This window comes from Lissotriton helveticus, chromosome 9 (assembly GCF_964261635.1).
Source record: "Lissotriton helveticus chromosome 9, aLisHel1.1, whole genome shotgun sequence".
Lineage (NCBI taxonomy): Eukaryota > Metazoa > Chordata > Amphibia > Caudata > Salamandridae > Lissotriton > Lissotriton helveticus.
This window is the reverse complement of record NC_136070.1, coordinates 912548546-912572200: the sequence shown is the minus strand read 5'-3', so window position 1 is coordinate 912572200 and position 23655 is coordinate 912548546. Positions and strand designations below refer to the sequence as shown.

Sequence of the window (23655 nt, the reverse complement as noted above, 5' to 3'; positions counted from 1 at the left end):
GGAAAGCAGGGAGGTGTCGCGCTGGGAACAGGATGAGGGCCTGGGGCAGAGCAGCGCCGAAGAGGGGTTTATGACTCAAGGCAGGTGCAAGCAGGGGGTGGTCAGCGTGCAGGCTTAGCGAAGGCAAAGGGCTATGTCAGGGGCCAGCGGCATGCAAAAGGGTTTGTTCTGATCGGGGCATCTTAAAATGGCGGGCGCGCACGACAAAAGTGTGGCATCAGGGAAGAGGCAAGATGGCGCAGATAATGTTCACCAAAACGCACTAATTTTCCACAGTCCTCCCTTTAACATATTCAAGACATCTTGCTGGTTCATTTTCTATTCGGTTCTACTGTGGTGAGCATGAGAAAGAAAACGGTAGGAACCCTAGATGGAAAAGAGTTGTAAACAATACATTTTGAGGTTTCTAGTTTTTTTTTGGAGGTGCACCTATTTGATAAAGCAGGAAAGTCATAGGAATGAAATACAAAAACGGCGAGCAGCAAGTACATATCATAACGTGAACTGGCAGGTTATTGGAGCAGGATCAATACAATGGCGGCTGGGAGAGAAATGAGGCGTAGCAAAACGGTGGTTGAAGATGTCGAATGTTCGAAGTTTTATGAGTTCTCATTGTTCTTTGTGGTCTTTCGTTGGCGCTGTTGAGCACCGGCGGTGGAGCTACAAGTCCAGCTCTGTTCTAAGTTCTGCGTTGCAGGGCACGACCCTTTCCTCGCGTTTCTGGTCGGAAAGGTCCTTTTCGCCCTGTGTCCTTTGAGGTGATTGTCAGAAAGTTCCGATGGAAGAAGAGCGTTCAAAACAGTCCATAGGGTAGGTCAGAGGAAAAAGGGGGATGGAGCAAGGCCAAATTGGGAACAAACTAGGGGAACGAGAGACTTCAAATGGGCGGGCGTGCGACGGAATTCAGAGAGCGGGGACTTGTCGACAGGCACTGGACGTCGAGCAGGGGCATCAGGTCGACCCTTTCTTTTCATGCTGTCGAAAACAGTGCCTCGTCCTGCAGCTCCTTTCAGTCGTGGTCTCGCCTTGGCTAATGTCGCAGGTGTCCCTTAGTCTGCAGTCGGGCCTCGTGCTCCCACATCCGGTCCTTCTCTCCTCCAACAGCAGTACCCTTAAACAAGTTTGAAAAGACAGTCTTTAGAAAATTTGCAGATGAAGATAATCAAAAAGTCTATTTCTCTCCCAGCTCCAGGCAAAGAATGAAAATGTCCGTTATGTTTAATGTTCACAACTGGCATATGAATGACCGGTGGCGGACCTGTTGGATTTACTACGACTTTCCTTCATAATCATTTATTACAGGCATGACAGTTCATCTGATGGTAACCCACCTTCGGGAGACAAATCTGGCAAAGATATGCCGTTCTCTAGAGTTTCACATTTACAAAAGGGTACAGTGAGTCGTCGACATGGTACTACACAGGTGTTTTGCTGAGAGACGAACAGGGCTAAACATTTCCCTTCTATCGGTGCATCCTGTTTTTCAACTACTGCGGGGTTCATTTTGATGATTTCTTTACCTTGGTCTAGTCTGTTAACCTTGTAAAACATCATTCTGGGTCCTACGTAACCTTTTACAGCCCGGTTACTTAACTAGGAAGGACAGGGGTTTTATGGGAAACAACCAGGGACATAGACAGGGGAGGTAACGGGGGTGATCGTTTTTCTGGTTTGGGTATTGCGACGATTCGGGGAGGGGAGGGTCGCGTATTCTGAGGTCCTTGTTTTATACTATAGGAGCCGTTGACATGTAGTTCCCTTATTTCGGGCCAGATTAGGGAACCTCTGTCGTCTTACCTGTCCTTTCCCTTACGGCCCAACCTGGGTTCATTGACTTCTAGCGGAAAAGGAGAGGTAATGACGCGGCCTCAGGGTGATTGTATTAAAGACAAGCGTTTGTGCAAATACTGACGGTATTTGAAGCCAATTAGGTGGTGTGCTAGGGGTGGCAATCTGCCAATTTCGGGGCTAACCACTCGGAAGAGTGGTAGTGCAAAAATAGAGAGAGAGAGAGAGAGAGAGAGAGAGAGAGAGAGAGAGTGAGAGAGAGAGAGAGAGAGAGAGAGAGAGAGAGAGAGAGAGAGAGAGAGAGAGAGAGAGAGAGAGAGAGAGAGAGAGAGAGAGAGAGAGAGAGAGAGAGAGTGCAACGGCAGGCTAAATAGTACACGTGCAACAGAGAGGGCGGCAGTGCATTCAAGAAAGGCTATTTAGTGCATTACACAGTAAAGGGTATTCACGAGTCCGCGTTAGAATCTTGTAATCATGCAGTTTGAGCATTAGACAGGGTAGAGGGGACGTGCTTTGAGAAAAGGAAAGAAGAAAAAAGGAGGTACCATTTTGTCACACTTTCTCGCATTCTCGGTCCTTTGACCAGTTGGGTCAACGCCTCAGTCACACACACACATTCCCTCACAGTTTCGCATCATACGTGACATGGGTTCATTCGTCCGGTCTGGTTTAAGGGTGATCACTTTTTATCAGGTTGTGCTAATTTTTCGGGTTTGTTCGATACGTGAGTAGTTTGCAGGCGTGCTTAGACACCACCCTGCGGCGCTAGTCCGTTTCGTGTATTTAGACATGGCAAGGTCTCAGATCTTCGCCACACCTTGGCTGTAATCTCTGATGTAACCTGCAGAGGAAGGAAAATAAGGGGGGGGTGGGGGAGACAGCATTCGCGCGCATTCAAATACATGGATTCATAAGTCCTTTACTTACCTCTTACTCGTCTTTCCTCCTTGGGGCAGGGTCCCCGGGGATATGGTTTTCGGAGTCGAGGGGGGGTAGTGTGTTCATGTAGGGCGTGTGCGGGGAAACATAAAAAGGAAACCAGAGGTGCCTAGTGCGAGGTATCTAGTCAAAGGATATATCTCACTATCGGGATCCTTAAACCTCTTTCAACGCCGTGGCGTTCTAAAGTTCTTCGGTTCTTGGGTCCCTGCTACTTTGGAACGTTGTACTTTACAATATTTACATTATTTCATTTCACCCTCCTTTTACATTCCCTCATTTACACCATTCGTTTTACCCATCCTTGGAAGTCACGGTCTTCCTCTACGCGAGAGTTCATGAGTCAGTCGCGTACTTTTAAGGCGGAGTGTCGTGTTGTCGATCCGATCCGTCCTCCAGGGCTGGGCAACCATCTTCCTTTAACCTTAAAGAGAGAGCAGAGTAGGGTGCACAGAAAAAGAACTTTCCTACCCATCCCATATTGTTTTAAAATAAAGCATGCAATACCCGTCCATAGTTTCAAAGACTTTATTTTGCAAATTCATTTCAGCATATGGATTAGGAGGATGTGGTCGTATTTGGTCGGCCGTGGCAATGGCTAAAGTGCGTACAGTGGGGGGCGTCGTTTGCAACAATAAAAACATCGGAAAGTTTTACTCATTCATTTGTAAGAGACTAAAACGTCTATTAATTGGCTGGGGGTTCGGGGGCATATATTTTCATAATTTAGAAGCATAATCACAATAGTTGTAATCAGATTTCCTATATGCATACCGTACGTGTGCGTCGTAAATGGGGTTTACATCGGTTATAAAAATATAATACAGTGTACATTTGTAATCAACATTTGTAATGGGGATTCTTTCATACTGTTCGTCGAGTGAGCTCTCCTTGTCTTTTCTAGCCAAGTGTACAAAGGATCACAAAAATCTCAGAACATCAAGTTTATATTAGTGCGAAGGAACACCACGAGGTGTTCGTAAGTTCCGATTGATACCAGCGCCATTTTGGGCGGGGCCGGCACAGTCCGGAAGCAGCATCAGGGGGAAATGTTTCCATTACTGGCAGTTTGGACCAGAGTCCTTTTCGGCAGTTCTAGAATTCACGCTAACAGAAGGTGTGGCAATGTCATGTTTGTTTCGTTGGCGATCGAGGCAGCCGTCCCTTACCGGAAACCTGCAAAGGCCGAAGGCTCCGCCGGGGACCTTTGTATGATCTTCAAGGCTGCGGAGATGCTGTCGGAGATGGGGGCTCGTGCTCCATGGGACAAATGTTCGAGTTATACGGCTGGCCAAAGTTACTCTAGTGGCCGGGGCCCGCCTTCCAGCGGATCCAGACGCCATTTTGAGGCCCTACAGGGGCCACTCTCGTCGAGTTTGCAAGAATGGAAGAGACCCTTCGGAGTGAAAGGAAGAGGTCCCTGTTTTGTGAGAGCGGGACGTCCAGCTGGGGTGCAGCTGTGATGCCCCCACCTGGGGGGCGAGGGAGACTCGTTCACATCGTCTCCTTCTCCCGGTGCACTCCATGCCGCTCCTTTTCATCGCCCCGCATGAAGGCCTCTCCACATCCGGTGTTCCCCAAGTGCCACCATTGTACGTTCGGTGCTGCGCAAATACTGGGGTGCCACCATTGTACGTTCGGTGCTGCGCAAGTACTGGGGTGCCACCATGGTGTGTCCGGTGCTGTGGAAGTATGGGCACCATCGCCTGACTGGGGGTGTTCGGCGTCGGGCTGGGGGCTGGGAAACCTCCTACCGGTGGAGGTGGGAGAGGCTCGTCCGCGTCGCCTCTCCCTCCCAGCCCAACTTGGACAAATTGTTGTGGAGGTACGTGCAGGACATCCCGCCGTCCAGGACTGCTGCGGCTGTGACGGAAGAGAAAAGGAAGAGGTGCCTCGCTCTCCTCTTGACATGTGGCGGGACTACCTTAGTCTTTCCAGGCCCGTTGCGGCCGGCCAAGGAGACGTGTGGCGGGACTACCTGCAAATGCCCAGGCTGTGGGCTCCTGCCTCTCCTCCGGCTCCCCCATACGTTAAGATTTCCTGACCAAGAGTTGGCGGCGGGGCTCGCCTTATATGGGTTGCCGTTGGTTGGGCGTAGCCGTAACCCTGCCCTACTTTGGAAGGTTCCAGAATGGGGGGGGGCGAATGTTCTGTTTGACTTTCATTTTCTACAGTTTATCGTTATTATTCCTTGTTTGTTGTGTTAAATTAAAAGTTCAAGTTTATTAATGGTCTACGGATTTTGTTTTATCATTTCTTTCTTTCCAGGTTGCTTTTATGCTAAGTTTCTGCTAACAGGGGTCGAGTAACGCGGAAACACGTGTAGAGGGATGACGCAGATTTGTACATTACATACACACGAACTCAGACGGGGGACAGTACAAGTACGACATACAAAGACCCAAGACAAATATAAAAACAGTTATTGGTCATAATTATCTCTTTCCGTCTGTGAATTTTAAACGAGGCTGGGTTCCCGTCTTGACATTGCCCGACCTAGGAGAACTTGATCACGCCGCTGAGATTTTCCTGGCGAAATCTGTGCCATCGGGCATAATCAAACGTGGTGGTTCTGTCTGGTCTGTCTATGTAAGTCGGGTTCTTCTCTGTCTCGCGCCTTTTCTCGTACTGTCGGTCTGTCGTTCTTGTCGGCCCTTTGCCTTTACTCACGCTCAGTAGAGTCGGGCATTGGGCTTTCCAGTGTCCGACATACCTACAAAAAGCGCATTGGTCTGACCCTAAGTCTGGTCGTCCTTTGCATAGTGTCGGGGGATAAGTTGTGGGTAGCGGTGTCCTGGGGTTGTCCTGTCGGTATATTTCCCTACTTGGTTTATCCTCGTCTTTTCTCTGTCGTTTCGTAGCCTCTCTGCGCCACATACCGAGACTGTCGAGCATAATTGGCGTCGTCTTATTATTTCGAAGGGCTATTTCTAACGTTTCTATTTTATCAAGGTCAAAGGATCCTGCCAGTGGCCACTGTTTGTCTTGGCTATCTTCGGTATACCTGTGCCATAATTTATTATAAGCTATGGTGACTAACCCATAGTTTATGAACATGTCCTTATTAGGGGTGCCTTCTAGTGGAGCTATATGGTCCACCTCTAACACCCGGTCCGGGCTAAACAGGATATTTATCAGTGGGGAGAAGACAGACATGACGGCTCGTAACGAGGGACTAAAAAGTCAGCACTGCCTATCTTATCACTAGGTGCAAAGACTAGACAGAATATTTCTATTCTACGTTGTTTGCAGGTAGTGAATACCTCATGGATCAAAAAAAATATATAAAACCAAACGACCAATAAATAACAATGGGGAGAATGAGTAGGACCGCAAAGATCTGCGTTACCTACCCTTTTCACTATCTGCAAAAAGGGTGGTCTCTTCCCTGCTTGCAGACAGGGAATCTCCAGGAAACAATAGTTTGTGAACAACAGTTCAGTTTCAAGCAATTATTGAGTGGGGGAGAAAAAGAACAAGCACGGCTGCTACCCTACCTATCCTCCACTGCTTGCAAAGGGAGAGGGAGCCTGTTGTTTCTCCGTTTGCAGACAGTGAATCTCTAAATAAAAAAAAACAGAGCAATACTAGTATTTTGAACAATCAAGCAATCAAAACAAATTTCGCAACTTGTCGTGGCAACACGACCTTACCCGGACCATGTGGACAGTTTCTTGTCTTCCGAATCCAGCGCCCGATCGTCCTCTTTTTCTCGTATTTCTCACGGCACTCCTGATGGTTCCCAGTCAGGACCGTAGATCACTCGAGAGAGGTCTGTTCGGAACTAGTGAAGTTCGGATGATCGGCTGCCAGACGAGGGTCTATTGGGCAAGAGCTCTCCCGATCGTTGCAGTCGTTCACTCTGTCGTCGGGACCTCTCCCACTGGATCCACGAGTCGCTGATGGGCCCCACGCTTGGGACGCCAATTGTAAAAAGTTCAATCGGGTCGGGGACAATCGATATTTGCCCGGCGGTATTGCCTCTGTGACCCTCTAGTTATTTAAATCAATGAAGAGGCAGGCGCTGGAGACTGAAAAGCAGGAAACAAGGTTTTTTTATTCTCTCCGGAGGAGAACACAACGAAACGGACAGAAGGTATCGTTCTGAGGTGCTCTAACTGTATTTCTGAGGCCTGGCCTCTTATATCCACATTTATGACTTTATTGCAGATTACACATACATGTTTAAAGCTTTGATGTACGGAAAAGACATTCTCGGAACTCCCCTTTGGGCCCGTTCCCACACACATTTACAGTTAAAGTCCCCACCCTAGTCACAACAGGTGATGAGCATCGCGCAGCTGGATAATCCGCCGATTCACGGAATGTGGGGAGTTTGATCGGATCTCATGGGGTGGGGGGGCTTTGATCAACCCGGGGATTCTTTGATGGGGGAAGCTTTCTATTGTACGGGGAGGGGCAAGGATGGTATCGGCAGAGCTGGGTGTCGGCTTGGGAACGGGGAGGAAAAAACGGGCACACGGGGAAAAAGGGGGTTTGCATCTAAGGGCCGGAGATCATGAAAGGAAAGCAGGGAGGTGTCGCGCTGGGAACAGGATGAGGGCCTGGGGCAGAGCAGCGCCGAAGAGGGGTTTATGACTCAAGGCAGGTGCAAGCAGGGGGTGGTCAGCGTGCAGGCTTAGCGAAGGCAAAGGGCTATGTCAGGGGCCAGCGGCATGCAAAAGGGTTTGTTCTGATCGGGGCATCTTAAAATGGCGGGCGCGCACGACAAAAGTGTGGCATCAGGGAAGAGGCAAGATGGCGCAGATAATGTTCACCAAAACGCACTAATTTTCCACAATTGCACCCGGGTTCTTCATCGGGATCTTCTGTGCCACGGGTGACTCCGGCTCAATAAGGGTCGTTTTAATAACCTCCATCCCGTTAGTCTTTGTTTTATCGGCCTTTACAGACCTAGAGGACATTTTTGTAAGCAGCGAGTAGGCTAAGGCTTTTATTCCTCGTCGGTCAGGTACGAACTTGACTTGTGGTAGTAGGCTGCTTGCAAGGGCTCTTAATTTCCTTCTCAGCCTGTCAAACTCAGCCACCACGATGACTTTAAGCCGGCCAGTACTTGACTGTGATAGACTGTGAAAAACACATTCCCCGCCGAATCCAGCTCCGATGAGGGCAAGGTCAGCGGCCATCAGAGGGGTCTCGTGCTGTCATAATAGCGTGCAACTACTGCATACAGATGGGAGAGAGGTTTGATGCGACCGCTCACCACAACCCACCCGCGGCCATCTTGCCTCTCCAAAAGTAATTCAGTTCTGCTTTTGATGAAGGTGCCCATTTCCTTTGTGCGGCTTTCCCTTAAGTGTTCCAATTGCCTCTGACAGTCAGAGGAGGTCATTAGAACAATTGAAGGACAGTCTCACAAAGCAAATGGGTGCCTTCACTAAAAGCAGAACTGTTCTGGTGATAGTTATCGGCCACGGCTCTACCTGACAGCCTTATATCAACAATTGTTTCTTTTTGTCCCAAGTGTCGTACTAGTCTGAAAAGAAAGTTGGTTTCCACCTATTAGACTACTTTATTTTTTTTAATATTTCATCTGAAGATTAACACATTTCCTGCAAATCTTTCTAGAATTTTTTACTTTCAAAAAGTGCCCAGAAGCAAAGTGAATATCAAAGCGAGCCAGTCACCAGAAACCAGTGCACGTACACTCGGAGTGAACTCAATTTACCGACACACTCGGCATCTCCCGAACCGGTAACTAACCCCACAGGTTTTGCATTTTAACCTGGTGCCACAGTAACCCCTTGCACGCTTCGGGTGAGATCGATTAAAAACAACAATAAAAATCAAAAGTATGATACAAATAATATCTCTTGATTTTGCTTGTCGATCACAAGAATTAGTCTGGGTGGAGTGACCCTTGGCAGAATCATGCTGCAACAGATCATGCACTGCCTTTAGAATACTTTTACAAATATCATTAACGTCCCAACCGAAGAACCGCCAATGCACATGCATAATTTAATGCATTGTGGTAGGCTGCAGTGTTTGTCTTGATTTCAATAACGGTTCATGCTCCTGACGAGGCTTAGAAGCAAGTTGCGACTCCTGACCAGTAGAGCGTTGCATGCGGGAGTGTCTGCTTTGCAGTGCGCCGTTTTCATTTGCAGTAGAAAATCGGAAGAGAAGTGCAGACACCATAAGATGTGAAAGAGAGCTTTACTTGACAGCGTGTGCCCGTGATCCAAATGTGTCCATCAAATGTACACACCCAGGTAGTTAGTTCAGTCCTGCCAAGTATCACGCATCAAGCGTTAGACTAACGCGTTTCAGAGTGGTACTCCGCATTACCGCACTGAAATACATTGTCACGCCTATGCTGGGAGCATGAGCTGTCATTGAAAGCACTTAGCAGTGACTAAAACTGAGAGTCTGGCAGCGCCGCCTGGCTGTGGCTTGCACACGGTGCTCAAGCAGGATTGAGGCTTGCAGCCGAGCTAAGGCTGCTTTAGCTCAGCTGCAACAATGTATCAACATTTAGCTCTCCTGTCAACCTGAAGTCATTGTGGGGGGACGTCACATCCTGCTGCCTGGGCTCCAAGGAAGTTCGTTGTGGGTGTTAGAAGGCGGCTGGCTAGTTTGTGGGCAGCACGGCACGTAATCGTGCACATAATCATGCCTGGAGGGAGCACGGCACTAAATCACAGCGGCGGCCGCAGGCTCGCACCGGCCTGAACCGCCGCGGGCCGCGTATCAGCTGTTATTACCACACACCCCTGCCTGCATTCAGTATTTTAGTATTTTAACCAGCAGACGGATTCAGTGGATCAACGGCCGCCAGGACAGGCCATCTGTCACTGGATGCCCCCCCCCCCCCCCCGATTGGGGCGCACAAGCATGACAGGACTGTGGGCAGGCCTGGATGTCTGTCACAGGAGGCGGGCCGGGGGGCAAACTCTAATTGCCACAGCCGCCGCGGTAGCTCGCGGCCTAAGCCTGCCTTCAGCCTGCCTTGCAGACCAAAGTCTGCAAATATGGAGCACCACAAAGTTCAACATTTGGTTAAGAGGGTTTAAGAGCTCGGCAACCAATATGCTGCCTCTGAAGGTGTCCAGGGTCGTCAGCGGGCACTTGACATGATGCATACCTCGATGATGGTAAGAGAATTTCTTCACAAGTAGATAATATTGTGATGGGGATACTGAGATGTGCTAACCTTGAGCTTTACAGGAAAAGGTTGGTGTTTTTCTTGAATAGGTCCCAAGTACAGTAGCTGCTTTCTAAATAAATAAATACATTTAAAGCAACATCTGTATTATATTTTATTAGCTTTTCAGCTTTTGAATTCACAATCCTGAAGCACTATGGTACTTAAAATTCTAACCTGCATTAGTGCTGTTGAGTGATATAAATGAAAAGTAATTCTTGCTAAATAAATGTGCAAGAAACTATTTAAAACAGTCCAACTCCCCTTTACAAATTCACGCTAACCAGGAGCACAAAGATGGCGAAAGCAGGAAAACCCAAGAGTGTTTGAACCGAATATACACCAATAAATTGCTCAGGGTATATTTTGCGACAGAAGTTAAGAGCCCCTAATCAAGCACATAAACAATAATACAATATGCACAGGTAATAGTCAGTACTCACTGAATCCTCTTTTCCGAGTCCGACTCTAGTCTGCACTCAGTCTCACCCTCAGATTCAAGACATCAACTCACATTGTCTGGAGCAGGGCTTGAAGGCTGCCTACCATGATGAGGCCTCCCAGGGCAACTATGTCAGGCGAAGCTCTCTGAGTTCTCCTGACTCTCTCTCACTCCCTTCCGTTCCTTGTGTTCAAAATGCACTCAGCAATGGCGCGCACCCATGGAGGGGAGGGGAAGGAGAGAGAGGCAGAGCTAGGGCAGGAATGACCAATCACTGCACAGTTTCACAAAAAAGCCATGCAGTGATGGTCAATATGCTTCCCATGCTGCTGGACATGCCCAGTCAGTGTTCCCTGCATAGAGATGCTGAGCCAATCCAGGTGCTGCTAAAGTTTGGATTGGGCTGGGCAGGAGACCTCGCTGCTCCTTGGGAGGTTGGGGGCTACGGCTTCCACCCCCCTCCCTTCTCCATTGGATAGGTGAGAGTGGCAAGACCCTGATGACTGCGCATGTTGGACTGGCCAGTGAAAGGCACCCGGCCAACCCAACATGCGCTTTGCTGCTCTGGCTGAATGGCTTAGTCTTGCAAGTTGCTTCCCCTCCTAACCCCATCCCAGAAGCTTGCGCAGGCAGGCAGAGTCAGCCTGCAGTGAGTGACATAATGTCAGGTAATGCCCATGCTGAATGAGACAGCTGACTTCTGCTGTGCCGCGGGCTGAAATTATTTTATAAAGTAAAGTGCTGGTGGACCCGTGGGGCAAAACAATCAGTGGGGCGATGCCCCAACGCCCACACAAAGGAAACGCCACTGGAACTGGTGCATGTACTTTCATCTTTTTATGCTTCACAGTTGCTGTGAATGAACCTTGTCCTTGCAGTGGCATTGAAGCAGCCAACATATACACTTAAGTTTTAGAAGGTGTTAAAAAGGGCACTGGAGATGGTTCATAGGATTTTTCTGCTAGCATAATGTTTCTCGACGCACCACTGTCTATGATGAAAGATATGGTACACCCATTCGCTTTCAGTGTGCTCTTCTAACTGTGTCCAAATGAATATCGCACTTTCACTTGTCGACATAGCTTCGACCAGCATTCTTCCTTGCAAGAAGCTAATCCTACTTGTGCATGTCGTCCCGCAGTCAATATTAACATCACAAATCCATCTTCCTCACTGTCGCTTGACGATGGTGACAGTCTTTTAGACTAGGAAATTGACGACAATCAATGTTGTTCAGTTTCTACTTGACTCAACTGATGTTGCTGATTGGCCTTTTGGGCATGGTTGAAACATCTCTGGCACTTTCTGACATCTATTTTGTTTCCAAAACGTGACACGCTTGATCTTTCCTCCATTTTGCTTTATTGACGTGATGCACTTGATATTTCCCTCCCTTTGCAATCTGTTACAAAATTGTTCTCTTTCCTGCATCCTTTCCATATCTGTCCAGTGGCGGTACATTTACTTTCATGTGAAAAGAAAATCCACATAAAAAACACAGCGTCCTTTTCTTTGGAAAGGTTCATTTATGCCCATCTACTATGTATTTTGACTTACTTTTCATACTCAGGGCTGGGTCATTTAGGGCTGTTCCGGCCTCCATGTTAGCTACCTGTCTGTGACCTCTTTCTTCTGCTCTGGCAGCCGTAAGTAATCACTCCAAGCTGAGTGTCTCTTTCAGCATTCATCTTCCGAAGGATTTGGAGAGACAACAATCTATTACTCTGAAACTCATTGCCTCTTCCTCATTGAACTTGCAAGGCTTAAAGAGCGAATCAAGTCTTTCTACAAACTCATCTATCGTTTCACCAGCTTTCTGCCTTTCCTTACTGAAAAGTTACCTTTCATTGTTGGCGTTCAGCATTGGATTGAACATAGTGTTTTTGATTTGATTTGACGAAACGTCACTTCAACACCTTGTCGTATTTTCTTCATTATTTCTTTTACTCCTTCTCCTGCTAGAATCTTTAGATATTTATTAATCTTTTTGTCATTTTCTTCTTACAGCTCATCAATGAAACCATCAATAGTTTCGACCCTGGCAATCCATCTGTTGCCAGTATTTTTCATTTTGGCAGTATCAAAGAGAGGCAGTGGCCTCAAGAAGGCGCCGCCACCGCCGTATTTGATGCTCTTTTGAGCAGCCATTGGAAAAGAAAATATAAGTATTCCAACTGCCGCTCACGGCCTTCCAGATGGTCCAGTGTGATTCACCAGCCTCGTAAGCACAATTCCTGTGCTTCTGCTTGTGTTACGGCCAGTGGTGGCTGCCGCTAATCTAAACCGGTAGGGTGGTGTAGGGGGGAAGGATTGGCAAATAAAAAATATTAATAAACATCACCTACCTGCCATTTTGCCCCGCTCCCACTGCCAGCCGCCTCGTTGCTCCTGCTCCTCTCGTCCCAAAAGGCATAGGCTCCTCGGACAATCTAGACATGCTGCTCTCTAGCATGAGAGCAGCGCCAGAATTGGTCTGAGTGGCCTGATTGGCTGCTCAGATAGTGCCTGGGAGCCAGTGGTATTTCTCCAACTAGGCTGTGGAACACAGCTGGGTTTGAGAAACATAAGTGCGCATTACTGTTTGGCCGGTCTAAGATGGCTGGCCAAACGGACGTGCACACTTGTAAGTGCACAGTACTCCATCCTGCCATGTCCTGGCCCTGCCCCTCTCACTCAATCTGCGTTGGATGTAAGCAGCTCAGACAGAGGTAAATAAAACTATAATAACAATGTTTTATTATCGTTTTATTTATCATCTGCTGGCAGTGGAGCAACACTCGTCTGCAATTACGGAGGAACCATCCCTGGTTGCGGCACATTGTGCTGAGGACGGATGGCTCTCTTTACACAGGTTCTGGTAAGCCTGGTCATTTTCTCTATTACTGGCTACTGCCACTTGTACTTTTTGTCTGCGTTTACCTGCTTCTGCTCACAGCATTCTCTTGCACCTGGTTGTTGCTGCTCGTTGCACCAGGTTGTCACTGCCTTAAACATTTCTTTGTGTCCAAAATGTATGCACTCTTAGCGCTTCCTTGCACTCAGCTTTCATGCCTTTAACGCTTATCGGTACCTGGTTGTCGCTCCCTATAGTGCTGGCGAACACTACGAATGACTGCTCTGTGTTAGGCTGTGGTGCAGTATGTTTTGTCTTAACTTTACCAGCAGATTTCTTGCCAACGGCAAACAAACGTTCTGTAAGGCCTGCACTTTCTTCAGAGGTCTGGCACAAATATCGATATCCAAAAATATCGGAACAAAAATATCGAAGTCAAAAATATAGGAATCCTATCCCTAACAAGGTAAGTACAAATATATCGAGAAAAAAAATATAGAATGACAAAAATAGCGTTTTTTGTAAAATATCGTTTTTTTTATTGAATAAAAATCTAATATTAACAAAATAATACTTATAAATGTAATAAACATATTTAAAAATGTACTATAATATTTAAAATTAATACATAATGTAATACAAATTAATATTAATAAATATATAATATATAATATATTTTTCATTAATATTAACTCTAAATTAATTATTTTCATAACTTATAACACAATAAAAATATAATAAATTACTAATACATTTATATACATAAAATAATCACATAAATAACAATTAATAACAACATAATACTAATAAAAAAGCTAAATACATTTTAGATAGTGTATGAGTAAAAATTACTATTCCCACTCCAGAGAGTGCAACAGTAGGGAAAGTGTTGGATAGCGTAGGGGTAACAATTACTATTCCCACTCCAGAGAGTGCAACAGTAGGGAAAGTGTTGGATAGCGTAGGGGTAACAATTACTATTCCCACTCCAGAGAGTGCAACAGTAGGGAAAGTGTTGGATAGCGTAGGGGTAACAATTACTATTCCAACTCCAGAGAGTGCAACAGTAGGGAAAGTGTTGGATAGCGTAGGGGTAACAATTACTATTCCAACTCCAGAGAGTGCAACAGTAGGGAAAGTGTTGGATAGCGTAGGATTAAAAATTACTATTCCAACTCCAGAGAGTGCAACAGTAGGGAAAGTGTTGGATAGCGTAGGGGTAACAATTACTATTCCAACTCCAGAGAGTGCAACAGTAGGGAAAGTGTTGGATAGCGTAGGGGTAACAATTACTATTCCAACTCCAGAGAGTGCAACAGTAGGGAAAGTGTTGGATCGCGTAGGGGTAACAATTACTATTCCAACTCCAGAGAGTGCAACAGTAGGGAAAGTGTTGGATAGCGTAGGGGTAACAATTACTATTCCAACTCCAGAGAGTGCAACAGTAGGGAAAGTGTTGGATAGCGTAGGGGTAACAATTACTATTCCAACTCCAGAGAGTGCAACAGTAGGGTAAGTGTTGGATAGCGTAGGATTAAAAATTACAATCCCAACTCCAGAGAGTGCTACAGTAGGGAAAGTGTTGGATAGCGTAGGGGTAACAATTACTATTCCAACTCCAGAGAGTGCAACAGTAGGGAAAGTGTTGGATAGCGTAGGGGTAAATATTACTATTCCAACTCCAGAGAGTGCAACAGTAGGGAAAGTGTTGGATAGCGTAGGGGTTGAAATAACATACTTATAAAAATAATTCATTATTACTTAATTACATTAAAATTAGTTCCCACCATATTCCCCTATAAACACACAACCCACAACAGAACACATTTATCAATTAATGAATTATTTAAAATTAATTACCAATTAATTTTAATTATTTACCAATTAATAACAATTAATGTATGCTTCCTACTAATTAATAATTAATTCTACATAATTAAATTACTTCAAACCCTATTCCCCTATAAACCCATAACCCGCTACAGAACATATTTATCAATTAATCAATTAATTCAAATTAATTAAAAAGAATTCTCAATTAATTAATTAATAATTCCTACTAATTAATAATTAATTTAACATAATTAAATTACTTCCCACCCTATTCCCCTATAAACCCATAACCCGCTACAGAACATATTTATCAATTAATCAATTAATTAAAATTAATTAAAAAGAATTCTCAATTAATTAATTCATAATTCCTACTAATTAATAATTAATTTAACATAATTAAATTACTTCCCACCCTATTCCCCTATAAACCCATAACCCGCTACAGAACATATTTATCAATTATTCAATTAATTATAATTATTTAAAAATTATTCTCAATTAATTAATTTATAATTCCTACTAATTATTAATTAATTTAACATAATTAAATTACTTCCCACCCTATTCCCCTATAAACCCATAACCCGCTACAGAACATATTTATCGATTATTCAATTAATTATAATTATTTAAAAATTATTCTCAATTAATTAATTTATAATTCCTACTAATTAATAATTAATTTAACATAATTAAATTACTTCCCACCCTATTCCCCTATAAACCCACAACCCGCTACAGTACTAAAAGACAACATTTAATTAAATTACATTAAAAATAACTTATTAAACATAATAAATACAATATAATATACACAAAATGTATTTAAAAATCGATATTAGTAACATCGTAAATATTTACTTCGATATTACTGACATCGATATTTAAAATTTCAATATTACTAATATCGATATTAAGAGTGTCGATATTACTTACCTTCTATATTATGTCCCTTCGATATTTAAACTTCGATATAATTGTATATCGAAATTTAAAACTCAATATTTTGTCTGTGTACCGCACCAACCAGGATTCATATCTGTGGCTCTCTTGATTACACAAAAACAAACATAACATAAAATAAAGCCTTTCCCACGGATTAGAATAACTTGAATTTATTTATCATGTAAGGGGGCGTATGGTACTTAATATGTAGCTACTTGAAGGTGAAATCCTAACTAGATAGTTACAGAATATTTTGTTCTTTTTAATCACGCGTTTGATCCTGCCCCGATGATCACTGACCCCTTTGCACAGAGGATCAACATTATCGAATTTTCCTCAATGCACCTGGATGGCTGATTGAAACTCAGAACTACAAGCCAAAGAATAATGTTGCTTAGAAGAACTATTCTCTCATGAACCTAACAAGCTCTGGAAATCTGAGATGCAAATCATATTCCTAAATTATATACAAAACTGCTACATGCACCAAATGCAGAATCCTGTGCTTTCAATTTGGTATGGCAGATGTTTGTTGCCTACATGCTCCACTGCAAGTAGCACTCACAAATCAAATGCTGAGTATCACACCCCATCTTGCTGCATTCACACCACACCTTGCTGCATTTCCGCTCAGAGCAGCGCCATCTTACCAGTAGACAAAGTGTATTTTGACTGGCATGGCGGCAGGACAAAATCTCCGACTAGAGCGCGGTGCGTCCATTGGGGCGTAGAGACGTAGCCTCACTAGCCCACATGGACCCGCGGCTGGAAGGCAATTGTTGAACTACTTTTATTTTTAAAAAAATCGCCACCAGCAGTAATTTATTTATGTGCCGCCGAGCCCCGCCTGTAATCCGGGCAGCACCCGAGTTGACCGGGAGTGCGCTGCGCGCAGGGGGCTGTCCTGCACAGCTTGAGTGACACCAGCGCTGTAGCAGCAGAGACAGGTACCCCTAGCGCGCATGTGAAGCTTGGGGCTGAAACTAGCCCAAGCATGCGCAGTTAGGTCCCCTCCCATAGTGAGTGACCAGGGGGGTGCAGGTTTAGCCGGACAGCAGCCCCCAGCGTTAGGAAGGGCGAGAGGGCGAGCAGACAGTGTGCCCCTCTAGCCAATCCTGGCGCTGCATGCAGCGCCAGGATTGGCCGGTCACCGCGCAGCAATCCATTATTGGATGCCGCGCGTGGGTGGTGCATGGCTGCTCAGCAGCACTGCATAATGGCCAATCACTGTGTCTGACTTGAATGTAGTCATGCAGTGATTGGCCATTTCGCACCGCGCAGCGCTGCTCAGGCTGCTGACGTCGGAGGATCCGGTTCTAGTCGCCTCGTGGTCGTGGACTCGTCATGGTGTCTCGTGTCTGCCCTGTGGTGCGCGACAGCCATCCTGCCTGCCTGTGTCTGTGTGCCCCCTGTGTGGTTTAAAACGTGGTTTCATCATTCAGAGACAGTGTCGACCCATCGTCGTTGATAATAGTGAGTAGTATGTAATTATAATATTAATAACAAACAGAGTCAGATGATGACTGATGCCTGAGTGCGCTCAAGCCCTGGCCTGCCCTGGCACTCCCGGCTCCAGGGCCGCTACCCGCCGCACGCTGTCTCACAGCCCATCTCCGGTACAGTCTGTGCCCTGGCCTCTGGGTAGATCCGGACTCCGCGCCCATCCCTCTAAGTATTTTCTGTCCTCCCCTAGGCCCTATCTCCAACGGCTCCGCCCGACCGCCCAACTCTCCTCGGATGGACATTATGGTATTGCAATATATAGCATATTAGCGCCCTAACTGAAGTGTACTGACCCCACACCCTGGGCCTCAGCCCCACTGTACTTACTGCAGTATTCATAGACTGTAATATTAGCAGTGTCTGTCCTTATACACAGGCACACACACGTCCTCTAAATGTACTGACAGATTGGAGGTTGCGTACGGAGATCATCAAAAGCAAAATCATTGGAAATGCAATTGATGAATATAAAAATAGTGCAAGTAAAATTAAAGCGGGCAACTGCTGTACAAGAAAAACACTTTCCGAATAATAACTGTGACAGCTTGTTTTCAAACATTCCGTCACCAAATATGGAGGGACTGGCAAAAAAAGGTGAACCGTTTATAGCGACGCACGAGAGGGAGAGTGAGTAATTATCGGATGCGAGTGCTAGTTACCAGCAGCAGCAGGGCGATCCAGAAAAGTCCATTTGGTCACTCCTGGATGTCTAGTAATTCCCGTTTGGAAGTCTCAAAAGAGGCTGCAGCGTGGGCCCAAGACGAGCAGTAAAGTCGTAGGGGCTGGGGTAAGCCGCTGCAAAAATCGCATAGAGAAGGCTTGGGCAATTCCAGCGTCACTTGGGTGAACAATAGCTTGTGCAAGCACAAGAGCAATAGCATTTATCTAGCGCTTAGTACCTCTGACGAGGCGAGCTGCAACCAGAATGGTTAAAATGACACCAAAATCGGTCTGAAATTGAGACCGTTGGAAGCAGCCCCCTGAACCCGGCTCCTCTAAGTCAGCGGCCTGGTTGGCGGTTGCTATCCCAGATGATCATGCATTGTGTGTTCTGTGCGGTCTGATGTCCAGCGACAGGACCGCCAAATGGCCTCTTACCGTCAGCGTCGTTTTAAGAGGTTTGTTTTTTTAATCCAACTGCGTACACACTTGTAGGTCCACATCCATGTTGGGAAAAGTGAATACACACGCCCGAGAATCCAAGGCGCTCAGTCTCAGATAAAAACTCTGGAGTGGCTGAAGGTGAACCCGATTATTGGGCTAGAAGCATAAAGGAGACTTATTTTTGCAGAAGTCGTCATATTTATTTAGGCATAAATTACACTCACTGAAGTACTTTACGGTGTCTTATTGTAAGACAGGTAGCACTCAAGTATGCAGGGATGTCAATTTCAGGAAATTGAAACTGACATTCATAGTAAAGGACAGGTGTGCCATGGTTAATGGGGAACGGATGCCAATACCGTCAGTGTGCATCAACAATGCTCGACAAGACAGATGTGACTAGGACCTTGTCAGAGAAAGCTGAAAGGAAAACGGTATGGGCATGCAAATTAATTCAACTTTATTAGGTATAGTCAGAGTGAATGGAATTGTGTTGTTGTGCGGCTGTGGCGATTTTCGCATAATTAGAGACTTGCCACATAATTCATCATCTACCGCCTAATCTGCTGATTTTAACAAATTAAAATGTGTTTTTGGCTAAATGGTTCAAAACGGAGCTACACATATTGCCGTTGAGTGGAAGACCCTTTGCAAGCTTGACTGGTCAAATTTCTGTTGCTCATTGCTATATTTGGGTGTTAAACAGGTACTAATGAGGTACAACAAATGCCCAGACAGTGCTAACAAGTGTAAAATTGAAAAAAATATAAAGAAATACTATCAGAAAATATGCAGCATTACGCTGCATAATTTGCTTTTTCTTGTTGCATAATTTACTAAGCCTGCCACATAATTTGGCCCTCCATTCTTCATAATTCCAGTGGCCCTGGCTATAGCCCAGTGCAAAGTCATCCAGGAGATGGATTCTTGGGAGACAATATATCCGATTAATTGGTTGGTCTGACACGCGCTTTTGATTAAATGCTGAATCCAAAAATGCGTCTTATACCATGCAAGGTAAGTATTGTGCATAATGTACTGTGTTTACGGTTGAAAGGGCTGTCTTTTGTTCCCCTAGGAGGTGCTTTTAGTGTTTGGCTTCTTTTTGTCCCATGGGCCTTCCATTTGGCCACATAGGTTCCCCAGGGTGGTCCTTTGGAGGCTCTAAGCCCGATGTGCCTGACGCTCTTGCAGTTTTGACTCAGTCATAAATTGACTCCAACACAAGGCCCAGGTTACTCCCTGCGATCATTTAGTTACCAGCGTGGAACTAGGAAGACTGAGAGAGCCCTGTATTATTATTATTATTAATGGTTTTTATTGAGCGCAGACATATCACCCTGTTGGGTCTCATGGCGCTGTTACGCTGTTATGTATGACATTGATTGTTGGAATAAATTTGGAATGAATGACAACAAATTGTTCAGGACGGCATTTGTTTTAGCACTTTGTGAAATCTGTTAATCTAAATCATTGCGACTGACATGCCTTTATTTAATTGCCTCAAGCTGTGCATGGTGCGAGCGTGAGCCACACTGTTAAAACATGGTATTTTAAGCTGGTATTTATTTTCGAGGTGGACTCGGTGTGCCCATAATTTTTAGCGTGATCTTTGTGTGCACCATGTAGCGGGTTCTTGCCACCGAGATACACAGATTTAATGCAAGTGGGTGTCTTTGCCATTCATGAGTCAGACATCACTTAAGAGGAAGTTGGCAGGTTTTGGAGTTTTTTCCAGCAGCATACATATAATATTTCCTTCCTTTGACTCTGGTGACAGACTGCTGAGCAATGTTAAATAAATGCTTGGACTTAGGGGTTCACTTTGATGTTCGAAACTGGTGCTCATGTAAAGCGCTCTGATACCCGATGTCTCGACTCTACTTTGCTAGACAAAATAGAAACATCAGTTGTTGGCCTATATATGTAGGTGCGTTGGCAGTCTTCCAGACTATGTTTGTAGTCCCATTAGTAAAATAGCAACAGGCGGCAGCGCAGAAGGTTAATGTGCCTGCTGCAAAGAACATATAACTGATGCAGATCACAAAATGCATATGATGTAAATAGGTCAGTGAGTCACTGCTTTTGACAGACATCCTTTTGTTACTTGCAATTTGTAAATTAAAATCCTAACATACAACAGCGAGCTATTAACTGTCATCTAAGAGCTGGATGCAAACTGCAAGGAAAAAATTGGAGCGTTATGTTATTCCCCCCACAGTCTTTGTTTGATTACCCTAGTGTTTCAAAAATAAATTGTCATCTTTTCATTTTCAGCACCTGACAACCTGAAACATTACCGCATTTTGGGGCCCTTTCTGAGCAAACAACAAGCAGACCCCAACCTCCTTTGCTGCTCTTTCACCCCGGCTACAACCCAGCAAACACCAGTGTTAAAGGTAAGGAAACTGATGCTATATATTTTTTTACATGGGAGTTAGGGCTATGTATGTGGTCACTCTCCAGGCCCTCAAGCAGTGTCTCTCTCTCAGTGCCTCCAGCAACCACTATGGCACAGAGAGGCAGGAGGCAGTACGGCTGTATTTTAGGAGTCATTTTGTGGAAAGGGGAGCTGTTGGAGATGTATTACGATAATGCACAAGATATATGTATTTATACTGAAATTTGAGATTATTGCACTGCACCTTATAAGTTGTACTTTGATTATTGACAGGTTTCTTTAATATATATATTGGTAAGGCCAGCAACACACCATCATGAATACAGTACAAGAGCTGATTGCAAGGTCATTCCAGGCACGGCCACTTGAACAAAAACTACAGATAAAGCAATTAGGACCTCATCAGCCTGAAATAAACCTACAGCAAACTACCCAGGACAGAGGAAAAATGTCAAAACGTACATTCTCAAATGCCTGGTACACAAAAGCTGATTGACTTACAGGGTGCCCTATAAAAAAATCTCTGTTCTGCTTCCCCTGCTTGCTGTTTGGTGGTGACTTTTCTTGGACACGACAAGGAATGGTTGACTTGAAGCATATATTTGAAAAAATAAAGAAGCATGCGCTCACAAGAAATCATATGGAAAACCTGACAAGACTGGGAATGTTGGGGGAAGACGCACCAATTGAGCAGCAGATAAATGATGCATATCGCAAATCCATTCAAAAACACAATGAAGCCGTTGATAATAACAGACAAATTCTATCCAAGATCATTGATTGCATTCGTTTCTGTGGTGCTTTCAAACTGGCATTGCGACGCCATGACGAATCAGAAACTTCCTCAAAACCTGGGATCTTCCGAGGCCTAGTGGATTTAATGGCAACCATAGACAAGGATTTGGAAACACATTTTGCACGTGCTACAGTCTTTAAGGGCACCCCTAATACAATACAAAATGAACTCCTTGACTGTATGCTCGAAATTATAAGAAGCCATATTGTGCAAGAGTTGCGAAACACAGACTTTGTGGCTATTCAGGCTGATGACACCACTGATGTGGCCACTAAAACACAGTCCGTGTTAGTGTTTCGGTACCTTGACAGTAACAGAAACGTTGTGGAGAGGTTCTATGGTTTCACACATTTAAGAGACTCTAGTGCAGCAACCATCACTGAAGCTATACTGTGTCAACTGAACTTAATTTTCCAGACCTGCCTCAAAAACAAAAACTTATCTCACAAAGCTATGATGGTGCGTCCGTAATGAGTGGAAGCCTTGGTGGAGTACAGAAACGAATTCGAGATGTGTACCCTAATGCTCATTTTGTGCACTGTTACGCCCACCAACTCAATCTTATTATGCAACAGGCGGTATCAAAGATCAGAGAGACATGAGTTTTCTTTCAGGATATCGGAGGCATAGCAGCATTCTTCACACGTTCCCCCAAAAGAACAGAAGCCCTTCATGAGATTGTGGACAAAAGCGTACCAAGGGTATCCTCAACTCGTTGTAACTTTCACATTCGTACAGTCAACTTAATCTTTGAACATAGGGAGGGCCTTGAGAAATGTTTTGTCGCCATAGGAGCCAGAGAAGACTTTGATCACACAAGTCAGAATGAAGCCCATGGCTTTATTAGAACACTACAAGACAAAGAGTTTCAGTTCTTACTGTTTTTATTTCATGAAATAATGCGTGATGTTGATGCGTTATACGATCAGTTACGAAAAGACATAGATACTGTCTCTGTGAAAGCCGCTACATCTACATTTGTACAAAAGATAAAGAAAATGGGAGATGGGGTTGACAATTTAGAGAGCAAACTGCCGGAGCATTCTACTTTTGCAAACTGCAGGCAAAACATCACCTCTCTGGTTCGAATTGGAAAGGAGATATGTGACATTGTAATTGTGCGGGCACAAGAACGTTTTTCGTTCACAAAACATTTGGTGAGTGCCACTTTATTGCAAAGTAAAGAGTTTGCACAATATGATGAATCCTTCCGTGAGCGTGCTCTGAATCAGGCTGTGGAAGCATATCCTATGCTCAAAAAAGAGCAGCTGAGAACTGAGTTGACTGTACTCTACGGAATGCCTGTGTACCGGAAGGCCACAAGTGCCTTGACTTTGCTGGGTTTAATTCATAAACTGCATATGGAAAACTCACTTACAGAGACAGTGACTTTACTAAAAATTGTGATTACGACTCCAATGACAACAGTAGAAGCTGAACAATGGTTTTCAGCCTTAAAGCGCATAAAGATATTCCTCAGGAACACCATGCTAGAGGAAAGACTCAATGCTTTGGCGATGCTCTCTGTAGAGAGCAAGCTAGTCCAAAAATAACGGACTTCAACATGAAAGTAATTGACAAGTTTGCTACACTGAAAGACAGACGTGCTGATTTAGTTTACAAAAAGTGAATGCTGCTACTTGTTTGTTGAATAAAAAAATACTGATTGAGGTACTCAGAAATGCATTGTTATCTCTGTTTTTAAAAGTTTTGTAGAGTTTGTTCTATTTGGAGACTACACAGATTTTACTGATCAAATGGCATATTAAGTACATTTTGTTTCACCTTAACACTATCATCTGTGTGGAAAGACAAGCGTGATAGTCGCATGCGTTCTAATGGTAAAGGTAAGGCGTGGTTCCCAATGCTTTGTGAAGGCTGTTTCCCAACTGCTGTGCAA

The 23655-nt window shown here is 44.8% G+C and overlaps 1 long non-coding RNA gene across 1 annotated transcript in view; it reads left to right on the top strand.

The window, feature by feature from the left end:
- LOC144781991 (uncharacterized) overlaps positions 1-23377 on the top strand; it is a 105485-nt gene extending 82108 nt beyond the window's left edge. Inside the window, exons 2-3 of the long non-coding RNA XR_013601098.1 lie at positions 20836-20957; positions 21233-23377. This is a non-coding gene — a long non-coding RNA (uncharacterized LOC144781991). The remainder of the gene's footprint in view (positions 1-20835; positions 20958-21232) is intronic.
- Positions 23378-23655: the final 278 nt, after the last annotated feature.